The sequence below is a fragment of the Pteronotus mesoamericanus genome, unplaced genomic scaffold (genome assembly GCF_021234165.1).
Source record: "Pteronotus mesoamericanus isolate MK-2021 breed Mesoamerican mustached bat unplaced genomic scaffold, CSHL_Meso_final scaffold_174, whole genome shotgun sequence".
Classification (NCBI taxonomy): Eukaryota; Metazoa; Chordata; class Mammalia; order Chiroptera; family Mormoopidae; genus Pteronotus; species Pteronotus mesoamericanus.
Window position 1 is genome coordinate 6,548,081 of NW_026555309.1, and position 19,383 is coordinate 6,567,463.

Below are 19,383 nucleotides of genomic sequence, written 5' to 3' on the forward strand. Positions count from 1 at the left end.
TTCTCAACAACAGGCTTTATCCATGTACTGGTACACGTGGCCATCACCAGCTCCAGACATTCAGGATTTTTTTTCTTTTTTTCTTTCTGTTTGAATTATAGTTTATACTAATATTATTTTATATTAGGTTCCTTTTACAGTGGTTAGACAATTAAAAAATTTACAAAGTGGTCCTCCAGTATTTCCAATACCTACCTGGCACCATACATAGTTATTACAATATTATCGACTATATTGCCTATGTTCTTACTATTTTGTAACTAAGAATTTCCACTTCTTAGGAAAAGGTGAAAGCATTCAAAGATCTTAATATCCAAGATCTCAAAAAGGAAAGGCACCTCTTTCCCAGTCATTTCAGAAAAAGACCCAGAGAAGACTTTGTTTGGTCCATCGCAAGGTATTTATCCATTCTCCCATCAATCACCAAAGCCAGGAAGGATGTGGTACTCTTCCTACCCTTTGAGCCAGAGAATAGGGTTACTCCCATCTGGACCACCTGGACAGAGAATAGGAGAACTCTGGCCCCCCCAAACGATGGTGGGACCCTGGTATGCTAGTAAATGTATAAAAGTTGGCTCTCTGGCATAGGAATAAAAGTCTAGATTTTAACATGCCCAGTATGACTGATTGCAAACTACCAACAAGATGGCTCTGATGGAAGAGTTGGGAAGAAACATACACAACTGGCTTGCACCATTGCAGTTGGACCAAAGAAGAAGACTGAAGCAAAAAACAGCAGATCCCATTCGCATTGTCCCGCTGAATCTCCCAACTCCACTCCATACATACTTCATGCATTTCACACACAGCAAAGGATTGTTACTATCAGTTAGACTGATAAACTAGACTTTGGGAAATTTCATCGGAGAAAGTCCTATGATTTGGGAAGGAGAGGACCAGGAGATATGCAAACCCTACGCCAGAGAATAGAGTTTTTCTTAAGTGGGATCAGGGCTTTCTTATAGGAAAGACCCTGTCTTGGAGAAATAGGAGAGTGTAAGGTATACATCAAGACTAAGAAGCATGTGACAGTAACGACTAATAAAGAGCTTGACCTGAGGGAGGGAAGGTGGGAGGGGGCAAGGGAAAGAGGTGGGAGGAAGGCAGAGACAAATGTATTTAAAAAGTAAATAAATTAATTAAAAAAAATAAATAAATAAAAAGTTAATTAAAAACTGAATTGCTAAAAAAAAAAAAAAAAGAGCTTGAACTTTTTCCCCTTAGATTTTGGGAATAGTTATTTTTAGTCTTTCATATTAAGGGTTTTTTCTACAATGAAATACAATATTTTCTACCTACCCCTGAACCTACCATACACCATCCACAGGAGCCAACCTCATCGTGTGAGCACGGCACTGAAGGAAAAGCATAGGCCCTGGGTCTTAGGGGGCAGCAGCGAAGTCAAGGACACTCAAAGGAGAGTAGAGAGAAGTGGGCAATAAAAGTCTGCGGAGAACTTACTGAACCACAGGAGGAGTAGGGACAGATGAAACTAAATTCTCCTTTTCTCCCAAATACACTAAGGAAAAGTGATGGAAATGCACTAAGGAAATGGATGGGGCATGGGGTGTGTGTGTGTGTGGGGGGGGGGAGAGAGAGAGAGAGAAAGAATTCTTAGTCTATGTCCTTAGCTCAGTTTTTTTTCTGTTGTACTGTTATTATTTTTGTTTTGATTTATGTTCTCAGTTGAATTTCCTGTAAGAAGTCTCTGAGATGAGGTTTTGCACCAAATTTGTTACTTAGGAAATGCTCCTGCGAAAGTTACAAGGGAATGGAAAAGTCGGGCAGGAAGGACAGGGAGGGGAGCTGGAGAAGTTTGTGGTATCAAATAAAGTCCATGGAGAATAACTTTGGCCTAATATTCCCATCCCAGGGAAGCTCTGCGGATAACAGAGGTCACACTTCTAAATGGTCTTGATCAGGAAAAAAAGAGAAATTTGTCCGTTGGTCCTTAGTTAAAGACTGTCTCAAAGTCTGTGGTGGGGGGATGAGGGTCGTGACGTCGGGGTTCAAACAAACTCCCATGCAGTCCTGGCTCTCCATGTGCACGGGAAAGATGCTCTGGTTGGCCGAGAGAAGTCTCCAAAGAAGAAATGCAGGTATCAGTATTGAGAAGGGAGAGAATACCGGAAGCCAGTGTGATAAAAATGGTACAGGATCCAAGTTAATAGCAGTAAAGCACTGATAGTGTTTGTTATAATTTACTGCATGTGATCTTTATACAATTAATGATATGAACTTCTGTCATATTTATTGAATATGTCTTCCCTAGATCACTGTTGGATTTTTAATCCTGGTTATGTCATTTTAGTACATACAGATGTTTTTAATGTTTATGTAAAAGAAGTTTAATTATAATTTCTTGCCAAAAAGAGGCAACATCAATCTTGCTTATGAGTACCTACCAGAAGGCTTAAAATATACTGGGAGATCACTTAATATCGGAATTATTGATATATTGGATATAGAGTTTTGTATACTCAGTATTCTCCAGTTTTGGAAATGGTTGTTAAAATCCTGTCATTTTCTGCACATTTTAAAACATTGTTCATGAGAGTTTCACTTAAATGTAGAATGTAGAAAAATATAAGAAAATATCAGTCTACCTTAAATGACACACATCTAGATAACCATGAACTCATAAGTTTTCTTAAACTCATTAGTAAGCTGAGATCACAGTAAATTTCTGCTAAGAAAGGATTGAAAGCAAAAACCATCTGAGGTGGAAGAAATACATTTGAGCACAGGAAATACACTTACTCTGGTCCAAAGCAAAACTTGGCTATAACTGGTTAAGACTGAGGCAGGACCCTCCACTAAGATGCCCTGAAAGCTAAAGGCAGAGTAGGAGTATTGAGAAAAATCACAATCCCACGCTAAGCACAATGTAGCAGTAACAAACTGAAGGTATGATAGCACCAGCATACCTCAACCCCAACTCAAGTCCAAGTCCAAGTCAGATTGACTCGAACAGCCCTACTAGCAATGGGAGAGAACAAGAGGCTTGCCCCTTTCTAGGCAAGAATAAGATTTAGCTCATTTTTTATTGTTCTTCTACCTGAGATGTCCAGCATTTTATAAAAAATTAAGAGATACATGTAAAATCAATGCATTTTCAGAAGATAAAGCAAGTAACAGAACCAAATCTAGAAATGGCCCAGAGTTTGGCATTATCATACAGGGACTTCTGTGTAACTATGATTAATACGTTTAAGGATCAAGAGGAAAATATGGGCATTTGTGAACACATGGGGAATTCAGCAGGGTAATGGAAATGATCATTAAAAATCAAAAGGAAATGCTAGAAATATAAATCATCCCGCAGCAGAACTTTGGCATACACAAAGCAAAAACTGATAGAACTGAAAAGAGAAATAGACAAATCTATAATTAAATTAAAATTAAAATTTCAACACTTCCTTCTCACTCATCAATAAATAGAACAAATAGACAAAAATCAGTACGATATTGGAAACCTAAACATTACCAAACAAACTGACCTAATTGACATTCATAGAATACTCTCTATTCATCCCAAACAACAGGTACACATTATATTTAAGGCCACATGAAACACTCATCTAGACAGACCATGTTCTCAAGCAAAAGCAATTCTCAATAATATAAAAGGAATGAAATCATAAAAGATGTATTTTCTAACTACAATACAATTCACTAGAAATTTGTACCTGAGAGATATCTGAGAAATCTCCCATATATTTAAAAAGTAAATAATACACATCTAAATAACTAAAATATTTGAAAAGAAAGTTATGAAATATTTTTATTTAAATGCAAGGAAAACACACATCATCAGTATTTATTCATTGCAGTTAAAATAGTGCTTAGAAAGAAATTTGTATTATTAAATATTTGCACCAAAAAGAAAAGAAAAAAAATCAATGACCTAAGCTTCTACCCTAAGAAATTAGAAAAAGAAGAAAAAATTAAAATTTAACCTACAGCAAACAGAGAGAAGGAAATAATAAAGATAAGTTTCAACAAAAATGGAAAACAAACAAAAAACTAATAAAAGCACTACACTCAAACACTAGTTCTTTTGAAAAAAATCAATGAAATTGATAAATCTCCAGCCAAATTGATCAGAGAGAATATTGTAAAATCGGGGGGATTAGGTGGGGAAAACACCAACATCAGAAATAAAAAGGACTTCACTATACACACTCTATTTAAAGGATAAAGAATATCACAATGCTGTGCCAATAAGTTTGATAACTTAGATAATGGACAAGTTCCTAAAAATACACAAATTAGCAAAACATTCAGTGAGGAATAGCTTGAATAATGCTCTGTCTATTAAAGACATTGAATGAAAAGTTTAAAACTTTCTCACAAAGAAAATCTCAGGACAAGTTGACTTCACTAGTAAATTCTTACCAAATACTTAAGGAAGAAATAATATCAATTATACCAAAGTTTTACAGAAACTAGATGAGAAAAAAATACTCCCCAACTCAATTTATGAAGGCTTTATTACTTTGATTTCACAACCAAATAAATAAATGAAAAAACAAACAAACAAACAAAAAGCAAAGCTCAGATGAAAATCTTTCCCGAACACAGACACAAAAATCCTTAACAAAACATTAGCAAATTGAACTTAGCAATATAAAGGATAATACATTATAATCAAGTGCTATCTATCCTAGAACTAAAGGTTACTTAACATTTGGAAATCAATAGATACAATTCACTATATCGAAAGACTAAAATAAAAAAAACCATATAATCATCTCAATAGCTGCAGAAAATGTATTTTACAATATTTAACAAACATTTATATAAAACTACAAACAAACTTGTCAGGGAAGAGAACTTATTCAATTTGACGAAGGGCATATTTATGGGTTAAATTATGTCACTCCCCACCCCCAAAATGTTGACTTCTTAACTCCCAGTACCTCAGAATGTGGCCTCATTTGGAAATAGGGTCTTTGTACATGTAGTTGAGTTGAGATTTTTAGGGTGGGCTCCAGTCCAATATGTCCAGTTTAAGTCCAACTGGCAGCCTTAAAAACAAAAATGTAGACAGAAAATGAGGCACAGAAGGAAGACTGTGTGAAGAGACACAGGGAAAATGCCTTATGAAAGTGGACAATTGGAGGAATATACTTAAAAGCCAAGATATGCCAAAGATTGCTGGTAAATTATCAGAAGCTGGAAGAGGGGCATAGAACAGATTTTGATTCACCACTCTCAAAAAGGACCAACATTGCCTACACCTTAATTTTAAGCTTCTAGCCTTCAGAGCAATAAGACAAATTCATGTTAGTTTAAGCCACATAATTTGTGATAGTACTTTGTTATGGCAGCCCTGGGAAACTCAAAAACTACTAAGGCTATAAAATAACACTGCCATTAACATCACACTTACGGTGAAAAACTGAACACTGCCCTACAAAGATCAGAAACAAGGCAAGGATAAAATTTCTACTCAAGATTGGACTGGAGGTCCTGACCAGTGTAATTAGGCAGAAACTATAGATAAATGCATGGAGAATTGAAATGAGGGAATAAAGCTGTTTTGAAATAGAGATGAAGTTTGAAAACTATAATCACCTGGTTGCCAAACTTGCTATAAAGCTACAATAAGCAAACCAGTGTGGTGTTGGTGTGAGGATAGGCATATAAATCAATGGAATATAATGCTGAGTTTAGAAACATATTCACATGTGACTTGTCAAATAATTTTGACAAAATTATCAAGATCATTTAATGGGGGTAAAAGACTACATTTTCAACAAGTATTTCTGAAATAAGTATACATTATATTTTTTAAAAACTTCAACTCTTCCATTACATCATACATAAAAATTAACCCAAAATAGATTAGAACTAAATTAAAGTGTTTAAACTATAAAACTTCTCAAAAACTAAAGAAAGTCTGTGACTTTGGTATAGGGAAGATTTTTTTATATAACATATAAAAAGCAAAAATTATAAAAGGAAATATTAATAAATTGGTCTTTATCAAAATTAAAAATTTTTGCTTTTTTAAGACACTCTTTGTAGCCAGAAAAGACAAGCCACAGACTTGGTGAACCTATTTGCAAAACACCTGATAAATGATATATGGAATATACAAAGGAGTCTTAGAACTCAATAAAAAGAAAACAACCAACTAAATCTTTAAAAAATGGCAGCAAATTAAGATGATGGCCTGAAAGAAGAAAGTTGAACTCAACTTCTCCTGTAAGCAAAATCAATTACACACATATATAGGCGGCAATTACTTTGAGAGAATACCATGCACTGAATGAACAACAAACAAGAGAAAGAGATCAAATAGACAAGGCTGGGAGGCCTAGGGTGCCCTCTAGGAGCTGCAGCTGCGTCAACTCTCTAGGGCAGAAGAGCCCAATGAGTGCCACTGTTTATCCCCCACCCCAGCCTTGACTCAAAAGGTGGCAGGGATTCTACTGGGAAGGGGAGATCTTTAGCTTACCTTCAGGATCACCACAGCTGGATTCCAGCTACATTGCCTAGAGTGTTTTGCCTTCAGACAAAGAGAACAAGCAAAAACTATAGGGCTTCTTCACCACACCCGCCTGGCCTCCCTGCCTAGAGCCCCAGCAGGCTAGAGCCCCAGGTGCCCTAAGTGCCTGCTCTGCTCTGGGCAGCTTCCCCAAACTACCCTACATATAGAGGTCTTGTGCTTGGGACTGCTTTTGGTACAATAAACTAGAGAGAGGAAAGTCTGGGGAGCCACGGGAGTTTTCTGGGGACTGCAGAAATTCTCCACGATTGGAGGGGCCAATGAGTTCCATTGTTTCTATCCCCCAAAACCTCCAGAGGGTGAGCAGGGGCTTTACCTAGGCACTCTTGCCTGCTTCCAAGGTCTTTACAGTGTGTTCCTGAACACATTGCCCAAACCCTTTTAAGCCTGAAAAAAGAGAGCAGGCAGGATTAACAATCCCATTTAAAATTGCCTTAAAAAACTATAAAATTCTTAATAAATTTAACCAAAATCATGAAAGACCTGTAATCTGAAAAATATAAGACACTGAAGAAATAAAGAAGACACAAATCAATGGAAGGGTATATTTGCTTATGGATAAGAAGGATTAATATTGTTAAAATGTTCTTACTAACTAAAATAATATAGGATTCAATGCAATCCCTATTAATGTACCAATGGCAATCTCAGTACAACTAATCCTAAAATTTATATGGAAATACTACAAACCTCGAATAGCCAAACAAATCTTGACAAACAACAAAGTAGGAGACATCAAACTCCCTAACATCAAACTATACTACAAAGTTAGAACAATCAAAACAGTATGGTACTATAATGAAAAAATAAACTAACAAACAAAATAGAAACAAACTTATAGATACAAAGAACAGACTGACAGTTTTCAGAGGAGAGGAGGGTTGGGAGCCTGGGAGAAAAAGATGAAGGAATTAAGAAAAAAAACAAAAACAAAATCTCATAGACAACAGTACAGTGATTGCCAGAGGCAAAGGGGATGGGGAAAGGTAAAAGAGAATAAAGAGGGCGATCAATGGTGATGAAAGAAGACCTGATTTGGGATGGTGAACACACAAAAGAAAACAATATGGTACTATCATAGAAACAGAATATATATACACACACATATGTGTATATATGTATGTATGTGTGTGTGTGTGTGTGTGTATAGAGAGAGAAAAGGAGTGTGTCCAGAAGGTACCCAACCCTGTAATATGAACAATAAAAACATTTATTGAAGAAGATACAAGAAACATTGTACATAAGACAGTGATACCTCAGTCCCCTTCAAAGTAGGCACCTTAGGGCCGCACACAGTTCTCCCAATTGCCATCAGCTGCCCCATAGAATTTTCTTGAATCTCATCAGTAGTCCAAAATCTCTTCCCTTTCAAAGGTGATTTTAGTTTTGGGACAAGCCAGAAGTTACAGGGCACCAAATCTGGTCTGTAGGGGGCTGAGTCACCTGGGTGAATTCATGTTTTGACAAAAAACTCTGCACAAGACGTGCTGCATGAGCAGGTGCATTGTCATGATGAAGCTGCCAATCACAGTTGCCCGTAGCTGTGGCCTTCAGAATCATCTGAGTAGTTTCCAAAGAACAATGTTCAAGCTTAACGCAAAATTTGATGCAGATTCATTGCTCTACTCACTCAGTCAGTTTTAATTTGATGGCCATACAATACACATGCTTTTCAATGCATCTACCACCCCCACTGACTACTAGTACAGTGAAGTTGTCATTGTTCATGCATGTGCACTCCAGTCCACTCTCCCTGGCTGCCAGGTTACATTGATGTTGCATGAACTGTTCTCATTACATTAACAATGGCTGGACAGACGTTGTGTGTTTGTGTGTATAGGATAGAATAGAGAACACAGAAATCCTCACTTACATAATCAATTAATCTATGACAAAGGAGGCAAGGACATACAATGGGGTAAAGCCAGTCTCTTCAACAAGTAGTGTTGGCAAAATTGGACAGATACATGCAAAAAATGGAATTGGACCATTATACCATATACAAAAATAAACTAAAAGTAGATTGAAAACTTAAATACTAGACCATAAAGAAGAAACCCTGTGTAATCTTCCAGATAGTCCCTCCCAGCAGGGTCACATGAGACTGTGCTTAATCCTCCCAGCAATGACATGTAACATGTGTAAAATGTTTGCAACTAGAGAAGCTCACTCTAAACTTGGTGTCCTAGGTTTTATTAGGGGTCAGTGATGTGGTGACTGTGTGACTGACCTCAGCTACTTTTAGCTAGACCCTCTTCTACTCTAAGCAAAACCAGGCATTCCCTCCAAGTCACATTGTCAGGGTAAACTTACCTTGTCACACTGGTACAGAATGGCCTAATATATGATCTACCTGGAGAATGTTCCATGTACACTTGAGAAAAAATGTGTATTCTGCAGTTTTGGGATGAAATATTCTAAAAAATGTCTATTGAGTTGATCTTGTCTAATGTGACATTTAAGGCCATTATTCCATTATTACTTTTCTGTCTCAATAATCTACCCATTGATGTGTGAGTGGGGTATTAAAGTCCTCTATTATTACTGCGGTACTATGTATTTCTCCATTTATGTCCGTTAATAATTGTTTTATGTATTTAGATGCTCTTATGCTGGGTGTATAGATAGTTACATATGTTATACCCTCTTGGATTGATCCCTTTATGATAATGTAATGTTCTTCTTTGTTTCTTTATACATTTCTTGTTTGAACATCTATTATTTTCTGATGTAAGTATTGCCACTTCAGCATTCTTTTCATTTTTATTTGCATGTAATACCTTTTCTATCCCTTCACTTTCAGTCTTTATATGTCTTTTGATTTGAAGTGTCTTATAAGCAGCACATGGATTAGTCTTGTTTTTTAATCCATTCATCCACCTTGTCTTTTTATTAGAGCATTTAATCCGATTATATTTGAAGTCATCATTGATAAGTATGTAGTTATTGTTATTTTGTTCATTGTTTTTAGGTTGTTTTTATAGCTGTCCTCCGTTCTCTTGATCGCTCCAGGTCTGCTTGGTTCTTTCTTATACTTTCTGACCCTTTGTTGAAGTTCTCCCTAAATTCCTCTATCCCGCTCTCAAGCTTGGTAAGGATCCCTGACTGTTCCTTTGAATTCTTTGTCAAGCAAATTACTTATTTCCATTTCCTCAGAGGGTTTTTCTAGGGAGTTTTCTTGTTCTTTCATATGAGAGATAGTCTTCTGACTTTTCATTTTGTTTGACTTTCTATGTGTGTTTATATGAATTAGGAAAAAATCGCTGCCTCTTCTAGTCTTGGGAAAGTGGTCTTCTGCAGACGCCGCTCTGCGGAGACTGGGCGTGCAGGGTGGTTTTCAGAGGCCACTAGGAGCCGAGAGGGTTCTTACACATCTGGGCACTGGCCCACTGAGCAGGAGCCCCTTCCGGAGGGGAGGCCAGTTGCCAGGAGTAATACCCTGATGATCCTGCCTGCTCCCTCCTTTTGCATGAGCACAGGTCTAGTCACTGAACTTATTTATACAACGTAAACCCTGCTTTTCGTGGTAAACCCCAAAGGAAACACACAAATCTCACCAGAGAAACTTTGAGTCGTACACAGTTTTTTTTCTCTTCACCTCCCATGACACAGGAGGACCCATTAAATTATCTTCAGTGAAGAGGTTCTCTTTGCTGTGAGGCAATATAGCTATAGGGTTATGGAAGTTGAGATCAGAGGCTTTGGAAAGAAGAAATGTGGGGATTAAAGGTGAGTTTTGCTACTTACTAGCTACAGTTTTGGAAAGTCAATGTCTTTCCCTGTAATATGGGAAAAGTACTCTTTTACTAAGGCCATTTTGAAGATAGCTGAGATAACGGATGTCAAGTTCCCAGCATGGCCTTGCACACAGGAAAGGCACAGGAAGGGTGAAATCTCTTTTCATTAGCTACGTTCTCTCTCTAGCCCATCCTTACTGAGTGATTACATTTCACGGGAAGTTTTCCGCAGATTGTTTCGCACAGGTGAGCACATTGGAAAGAGGACCGGTGGCATCGTGGAGATGTGCTTTCTAGTGCCCACTGGTCTTTCTGGTTGTGAAAAGGCAACTCCCTTAGTGTCTCCAGCCATGTTCAAAACGAGGGGCTGTGCTGAATCCCCTCTGGGTCCCGCCCACAGTTCTGGGATGACGCCATTGGGCGTCCAGGATTGACTGACAAGTTTTCTCAGCAGGCTTCGCTCTTGTGCTGTGTGTGCTGAGACAAGCTGATGTTTATTCATCCCAGTCCTGTCATCGGTACCCTTCAGTCATCACTTGGTGCTTCCTTCTGCTTATACATGTGATGAAGGGTCTGAGAGCCTGGAAACCACCCCTATTCAGGCTTCGTTCGTGCTGTGATTTCTCACCTATTGAACACTATTCTATTTGGGTATCTTTCCAGCAGCTGGCTTCCTCCTGCTCTTTTTATTTCTCTTGTTTGCTTTACAAATTAGAGAGAAAAACTCTTTCCCTGTGTTTTATTTCTGTCATGGGCCTGGGAGCTTGGAGGAAACTAGTTTTCAAATATACCTTTCTAGATGCCCACAAATCAGGAACATTAAGGGAGCTGTTGAATTTGCTTTTAAGATTAAGTAGACCAGGGATTGTACCTGCTGGGTTTCTGAGCTGTAAATAAATACTAAATGAGTGGTTATTTCACCAGGATTTTAAATACAGGCTCATTGGCTTCTGTGAAATTCTAAGTGAGACTCAATTTCGAAATGACGGGTGAAGAGAGACTACAAAACCTGTATTTTAAGCAAATGGCATAGCCTCCCAAGGCCATCCACCATCTGCCAGCCAAGTGTCTAAATTGCTACAGCTCAAATCCCACTCCAGTAAACAACATTAACCAAAAGGTTCACTTTGCTGAATCACTTTCAAGTCCTGAAAAGTGGTCCACACTGACATTGGATGTGGCATAGGGGTAAAAACATCATTTTTAGAGAATGGATGACTTGAGTTTCAGTAACTTGCAGAAAAGTAAGGGGATTAGAAATAATAAAATCATAGAGGATTCTGCTCATTGGGAACTTACCCCTTCCTGATTTGGGGCTTAGCACTTTACCAATATCATCTTGTTGAATTCTCAGTACAAGTTTTGAAGAAAGTATAACATAACCTAATTTTGCAGATGACAGAAGTGAGGATTTGAGAACTTCAATGACTTAGCAAAACTCACACAGATGGTAAATGGTAAACCAGGATTTAAACCCTGTCCTGCCTAAAACCCCAAACTATGTTCTGAACCAGCAGTCTCCTAAACCAGGGCTGGACAACTACACACGCATTCCCTGCGGTGTTTGTAAAAATCAGAGAACTATTGGCTTCACACTAAGTGACTCAGAAGGTGACAGATGTGAACCAAGGGATTCTGACAGGACCCACAATATAGCCTCTACTCTGTAATGACCCCTGGATTCTGAATTTGCATAAGAAGATTACAGAAATATTCTCTATATTGTGGCTGCAAGAAGACAGAAAGACTGCAGGGACTGGAGTTAATGACATAAGCTTTCACCTTTTGAGAAAGTCGCTTGATGACATATTTCAATCACATATCTGAGACCAGTATCATAATACCCATCTTTTAGTATCTTCTAGGTTTTTAATGACAATTAGAAAAGACAATGTGGCAGGGAGAGCACTGAAAATGGTGAAATGCTACAATCACATTTTTGGTACATTTAGTACTATGGTAATCTGTTTCCTATTCCCTGGGTAGAGCAGACTTGAGCGCTCTCTCCAAAATAACTTTTTTAAAATGTTAAAATGTATTTTTAACATTCTTGTGCAAACTTCACTCCCACACCTAGACCCACAGCCTTTGTTTCCAAGAACCAGCACCTGTGGCTCTTTTGAGGGCTGCACTGGGGCAGCTGTGGCTATTTTGTCCTCAAAGGTTTACTTGAGCAGAGGGAAGCCATAGCTGGCTCAGGCTGGGAAAACTCTGAGACATAATCTACTCTGCAGGATCAAGACCAAAGAGTTTAACCAGAGATGGCACCCTTGCATGGTTTTTTCTCCTTTCCTGATGCACCTTGCTCACTTCTCTACTGGTATGTCCTGGGAGCTCTTTCTAAATAAAGTACTTGCACAGGAATCTCCCACATAAGATCAGCTCCTGGGGAAGCTAATCTCAAGGTTTTTGCCCCAAAGTCTGAGAGCAGCGCCCTTCTAGGCAGGACCAATCAATATGGACACTCTCATGACTCCGCCTTTGTTTTTCCTTCTCCCCAAACCCAGAGCCATTCTGTAGTCTGAGGTTGTGATGGAGTTCTAGGCTCTCAGCCTGCTCTTAGATTTCTTCTTCTGCCTTTGACTTGATGAAAAGACCGTAGGCCAGTGGGGAAGCTGGTAACTGCCAATCTCTTCTGCTCAAGCGGGAAGAAAGGGAAAAGCGAAATTGATGGGAGTGATACCAATCAATATTTCCAAAATATTATTATACCACACTACTCAGTATCACAATTGCTTTTTAGTTGTTGTTCATTGTTAGTTTGGTTTTTACCCATTGGTTTTCACTGGCCAACATTTTGGATATGAAGAGTCCCCAAAGCCACTGCTCCTCCCCTCTTTTGAGTGGCAAATGAAAGTCCCTAAAAATTTGGCCCTATGCTGTCCAATCCCTCTAGGTCTCTTCCCCTGCATGGGACAGAGTTAGTAGGGTGTGAGGGAAGTCAAACCTGAAATTTCTAAATGCAAAATAAAATCTCTGAACACTAGGAACATTAGTCTCTTGAGGAACCAAATTTTTTCACAATATGGCTATTTCAGTTTGGCGTATTTATTCAAGCAACAATAGAAAATTCTTGTTAAAAAAATAAACAAAAATCTGAACTCTTAGAGTTAGTGCATTCTTCTGCCTGAATAATGAACATCTATAGACCCAAAATAACTGTAAGAAACTATTTTAGCGTAAGTATTGACACAGTGATCCTAACATGAATGTTACCAGCTGCTTCGTATCATATATTTAGAAGAAATCTGCTTATGTTGTTTTGCCGTTCTAAGGAATAAAATCTGAATGGTTTGATCATCTGTCAAATATCAAATATATTTTGATAAATGTCCAGGATTTCAAACCTAAATACCTAGAGTGAGACAACACAGTTATCTCACAAAGGAAGCTACATTGTTTTGTATATCATAAGAACTCTCAGAAATAATTGGGGATTTAAAAGCATGATTGCAGAACTCAAGTGTGTACAGTTTATTTCTGACAACAAAACACGGTGGGCTTATAACACTGAATGGTAAGATGTTTATATATTTTAAAAAACCCCTGGGAGTTAGTATCCCTTTAAGGTCACTTTCACTTATTATTATCATGTTTTCCTCCAAGGGAGGGAATGGAGAGTGAGGGAGATGTGCACCAGACTTTGGCTGTGCCTAAAACCAGAAAATGGGGAAGAGAGGTCAGTTGTGTTCATTCACAATGGGCAGGGTGTTCTAGTCCAATCTGACTGGTGTACACAGCACATATTCCTTAAGGTCAAGCAAGTACAGAATCTCAAGCATGAATAATTAATAAGGATGTACAAGATGTCAGAACTCACATTCCCTGGATTTGCTAAGATACAGATAAATTGGAACCTGACAAAAACAAATTGTGTTTAATAACCCTTAAAGACGTGTTCCCTGAAGCATTCTGCACTTCGCTGGTTGCCCCTTCTCCAACTGCTTCTATCTTCATTTATAGTTGACAAAGTCTTGCAAGAAAAAAATGCTTGAACTTAAGTAATAAAATCAGTTACAAAGCCACTTACTTTATCACATATTTAATGTGCTTTTCTACCACTTTTTTATAACTTTCTAATCTCTCTATTTAGGAAAGACACATAAAGCATCATTTAGTTTCAGCTGAGAAAGCGTCTTCCAGAGCCAGCTCTGGGCAGCATCATGGAATGAATCATCCTTGGGAACTTCCTTGATTAAGTGAAAGAGATGGGTGGGTGGGAGAAATCAGCCTGACTGAAAGCAAGAAAATAAAATGCCCTCTGTTACCTCAAAAGCAGAGCTTCCAAAGGCTAGACATAAGTCTACCAGGGGCCAAATTATGAAACCAGGGAAATTATGGCGCTATAAATTTCTGTATTCCTCCAGTTTTTTGTTTATCACTTTTCCCTGGGGGATCTTCAAATCTCTTATTAGTACTTTGCAAATGTTGCTCATTTGGCTTTTACAGATTGTCCAAATCTTTTCTTCCTTCAAGAACAGGTGTGCCTATTTAGAAGTCAACTGCATTTGTCTCACAACTAAAGGAGATAAAATATATAACTCCTTCCCCCCAAAATAAAAGCATCACTAAAACTCAAAGCAGCATTCAAGCTTAAGTTAGTCTAAATATTTTCAAATTCTATAAATCAACCAAGTTAAACTGTTGATATGTCTTCGGTATGTGTCTTTCATAGTGCTATATGTATGTGTGTGAGAAAATAATACTAATTACACAATTTTTCTTTAGAGCCTTGACACACATCAAAAAAATTAATATTCCTCTTTAAAATCTCTAATGATAATTTAGATTGATATTAGAAAATTATGGGATTAAAAGTGAGGGTAGGAAGGCCATGTAATTAAGGGAGGAGGGAAAAATACATTTTATAAGTTATTGACCATTGAGTACAAACCACATTAAAAAATGATATTTTCTGATAAAGCTGGAATCACTAAGAAAATAATGTATTATTTACTAAGTGGTATTGGAACACATTACCAATCATTTAAATGACAAATTAGAGCAACACAAAAAAGTCACTAAAAGATATTTTCAACATATGCTGTGAAAAAAAGTGAAGTATCAAAAGTCTCTCAAAGCCCTGACTGGTATGGCTCAGTGGGTTGGGCATCGCTCCACAGACTGAGAGGTCGCTGGTTTGATTCTCAGTCAGGGCGCTTGCCTGGGTTGCAAGCCAGGTCTCGGTTAGGGGCATGCAGAGGCAACCAATCAACATTTCTCTTTCTCTTTCTCCCTCTCTTCCCCTCTCTCTAAACATAAATGAATCTAAAAAAATAAAAGTCTCACAAACAAATTAGAAAAATGAAAACACCAATTGAAAAAAATTACAAGTGAAGTAAAATTGCACTTCATAAAAGATGAAATCAACCAACTATGTTTGTAAATCAACATATTTACAAAGTGTATAAAACACTAGTAACAAGAAATGCACATTAAAACAATAATGTGATGTTAATTTTTACCCATAAAATTGTCAAAAGTGTTTTAAAGCTAAAATTCTAGGGATTAGCAAGTGTTCAGGAAAATGGTCCCGAGAAGCACAAATTAATATATATATTCTGTAAATCAGTTTGGGCAAAATATATTAAAAGACATCAAATTGTTCTTGCCCCTTTTCTCAAGGATCCCACTCTGGAAATATTCGTATTGTGGTCAGCATAAATAGCAATTTGATAATACATATGATAATACATAATCAGAAAGCAGATTGGCTCACTTACCTCAATTTCTACTTCCTTGTAGCATTTTTTCTGCCAGTAAACATGGATCTACATAGTTAATTTTAATGGCTGCATAATATTGCATTGTGTGGTTGTAGGATAACTTATGTATCTATTTCCATGCTGATAGACATTGAGGATTTCAAAATTTATTTTCGTCCTACGCAATACATCTTCATACACATCTCAAATCACTTCCTTAACATTAGTTCTCAGATATAAGATAACTAAGTCAAAGTATATTAATTTAAAATATAAATACATAGTTTTAAAAACTTGTAACAATTTATTCTTACCAGTAATACACATGTGCCATTTTCCCACACCCTTGCTTCAGAGAATGTCAACAATCTTTTTAAAGATTATTTTTCTTATAGGTTAAAAAAAATCTCATTGCTTTATTTGGTGATTCTTATTTCACATATGTAACATGAATTTGCCTATTTTTCTATTCCCATTTTTTCCTATTTTTTATTCTTTCTGTTTTAAAAAAGTTTTGTTGTCCTGGCTGGTGTGGCTCAGTGGATTGAGTTCTAGCCTGCTAACCAAAGGGTTGCTGGTTCAATTCCCAGTCAGGACACATGCCTGGGTTGCAGGCCAGGTCCCTAATAGGTGGTGCATAAGAGGCAACCACATATCATTGTTTCTCTCCCTTTCTTTCTCCCTCCCTTCCCTTTTCTCTAAAAATAAATAAATAAAGTATTTTTTTAACTTAATAAAAAAGTTTTGTTATATTAAAAACATTTCTTTTGTATATGTGTTGCAAATAGTTTCTCCAAATATAGTGGTTTTTGATCTTTGTTTATGTTAATTTTTAGTACAAAATTTTTAAATCTCTACATGGCTATACCTCTAAACACTTCCTTTATGGTTTCTATGTTTTGTGTCATTTGCAGAAAGTCTTTCCCACACAGCACAAAGAAATCTATATGAACTACGTTTACTTTTCAAAAATGTTTTATTATGAAAAAAATTCAAACATGCATAAAAGTACAGAGAATTACACATAGACCTATCATAAAGTCAACAAGCATTTACAACTGTTGCTGTATGTATCTCTGTTTTTGTTTTACCGGGGTTGCTTTTTTTTTCCACTGCGGAATGGAGGAGGAGTCAGCACCGGGATCCCACCCCCTGCTACTCTCTCAGTTCTCTCCCCAGCGCCCCAGTCTCTCTTCAGGTGTCTCTAGACAGCTCTGTATCCCCTTTAGCCAGGGACCCACTTGCTGTGCCGGCCACTCTGCACTCAGCATGCAGGCTTGCGCTCTTGTTATTGGATTGTGACAGAAACCAAATGTATTATCCTAAAGAATGTTCCCAGTTCTCAGATGTAGTTTACTTCCTTGCATGGTGGCATTTAACTTATTCTTTTATCCCTATGATTTCTGTAAAGAGAAATTAGACTTGGATTTAGCTTTTTTGCAAGACTACTTCATCACTATTACTATGGGCTTTACTTATACACATAGCATGATGTCCTAAGTCAAACAACATCAGACTGTCTTACTGACACCAAGACTGACCACTGGATTGATTTTGTTCTCTCATCAACTAGAGTTATGTAATTAGCCTGAATTGGGTTCTTTTACTGCAAATGTTCAGAGTGAGAATTAGAAACTAGTCACTTTAAATAGTGTCTTGTGATTTTATTTTATTTTAATATTTTGAGTCATGAAACTATGGGTTTTTGAATATTCAATGTGTGTCAGTCATTTGGATTTCAAAATTTTCTCATTTTTGGCTAATAGACCCCTTTTATGTTGTCTCCTATTGTCCTTTGACATAAAACCAATAGTTTTTATTCTGACATCAGAGTAGTTTTATACTTATAAAAATATTTCAAAGATAGTACAGCAAGTCCTTATATACCCTATACCCATTTTCCCTTATTATTAACTTCTTATATTGTCAAAATTGTAAACCATGCTTTATTTTTATTTACATTTGCCTATCGTTTATTTTCCATACTTTTAATTTAACCTTTTGAATGCGTTTCTTTTAATATGTATCATGGGTACAACAAAGATTTGGGTTAGCTTTGTTACTCGTATAAAGACTTTTCTCTTTTAGTAACTGAGATATTACTTTTATTGATATTATTGATATGTTTGCTCTCATTAATGTCACATTGTTGTATGTTACATTTACTAATATAGTATGTGGTATCTTTTCCTTGTTCTTCATCTTCTTTTACTTTCAAGAAAGTTTGTATAATTTTCCAGTCATTACATTCATACTAATATCTTTTCATAATCCCTAGTCACCCTTATAGCTTCAAGACATTATTTGCTGGTTTTCTACTATGTAAAGTATTAAAATTAGCTTATAAAAAAGGTAGGGTCATGTGTGTATGTGGGACAAAGCCTAGCAAGATCTAAGGCATGAGCCCTTCAACGTGGGTGTGAGTGTGGCAAGTCCCCTAAAATATCTCAGAGTGGGTGGTATAATTGGAAGTCATCGTACCTGGACTGAAGTTGTTTAATCTCATCTTTATTGAGTCCAAAAGGGCAAGAACAGTGAAGACATTCAGAAAGGTGGTTCTCTAAACAAAATGGGCTCATCAGCAAGGAAAAAGGTGGAAGATACAGAAAGAAAGGTGGTATCAAAATGACACTTCAAAATTTTGCACAGCTTTGGCCTTATTAGTTAGGGATTTCTACCAAAATTTCCTTAGGAGACCCCCAAAAAAATCCTCTGATCTGGTGTGAAGCAGATCATTGGATAGTCTGAACTGCTAACTTGCTGAGTTTATTTATTTTTTTACTTATTTATATTTATTTTTAAATCCTCACCCAACGATATGTTTATTGATTTTTAGAGAGAAAGGAAAGGAGGGGGAGAAAAATATCAAAGTGAAAGAGAAACATCAATCCATTGTCTCTTAAACGCTCCTGGACCAGGGATCAAACCTGAAACATAGGTATGTGCACTAACCAAGAATTGAACCTGCAACCTTTTGGTGTAAGGGATGATGCTCCTACCCAGCCACCAGGCCAGGGCTAACTTGCCAAGTTTTAAACCCTAAATTATTCTTGGCAACAGAAAATGCACTTTGGATTAAATTCTACCGACTCAGCCTTTATGATGCAGAGGAACTCATCAACAAAAAGTTCTTTCCCACAGAAGACCCTAATAAGAAAGTTTTGGGTAACTAATTAGGGGTTATGACACATACTGATGCCATGGGCCCAGAATTAATTGCAAGGTACTGGCCTCCTGCTCCATTAAATTATTATTTTTTTAATAGCGTGGGTGAGGCAACTTAGTTCATGAGGTGAACGATTTCAGGCATAATACTTCAAAGTACCTATTTGAGATAATGTGGAAATTAAAGATTTAACCTTTGTAAGGTGTTTACCATGACTTCTGATGCATTTTACAGCCTCAAAAAATTATTGCTCGTATT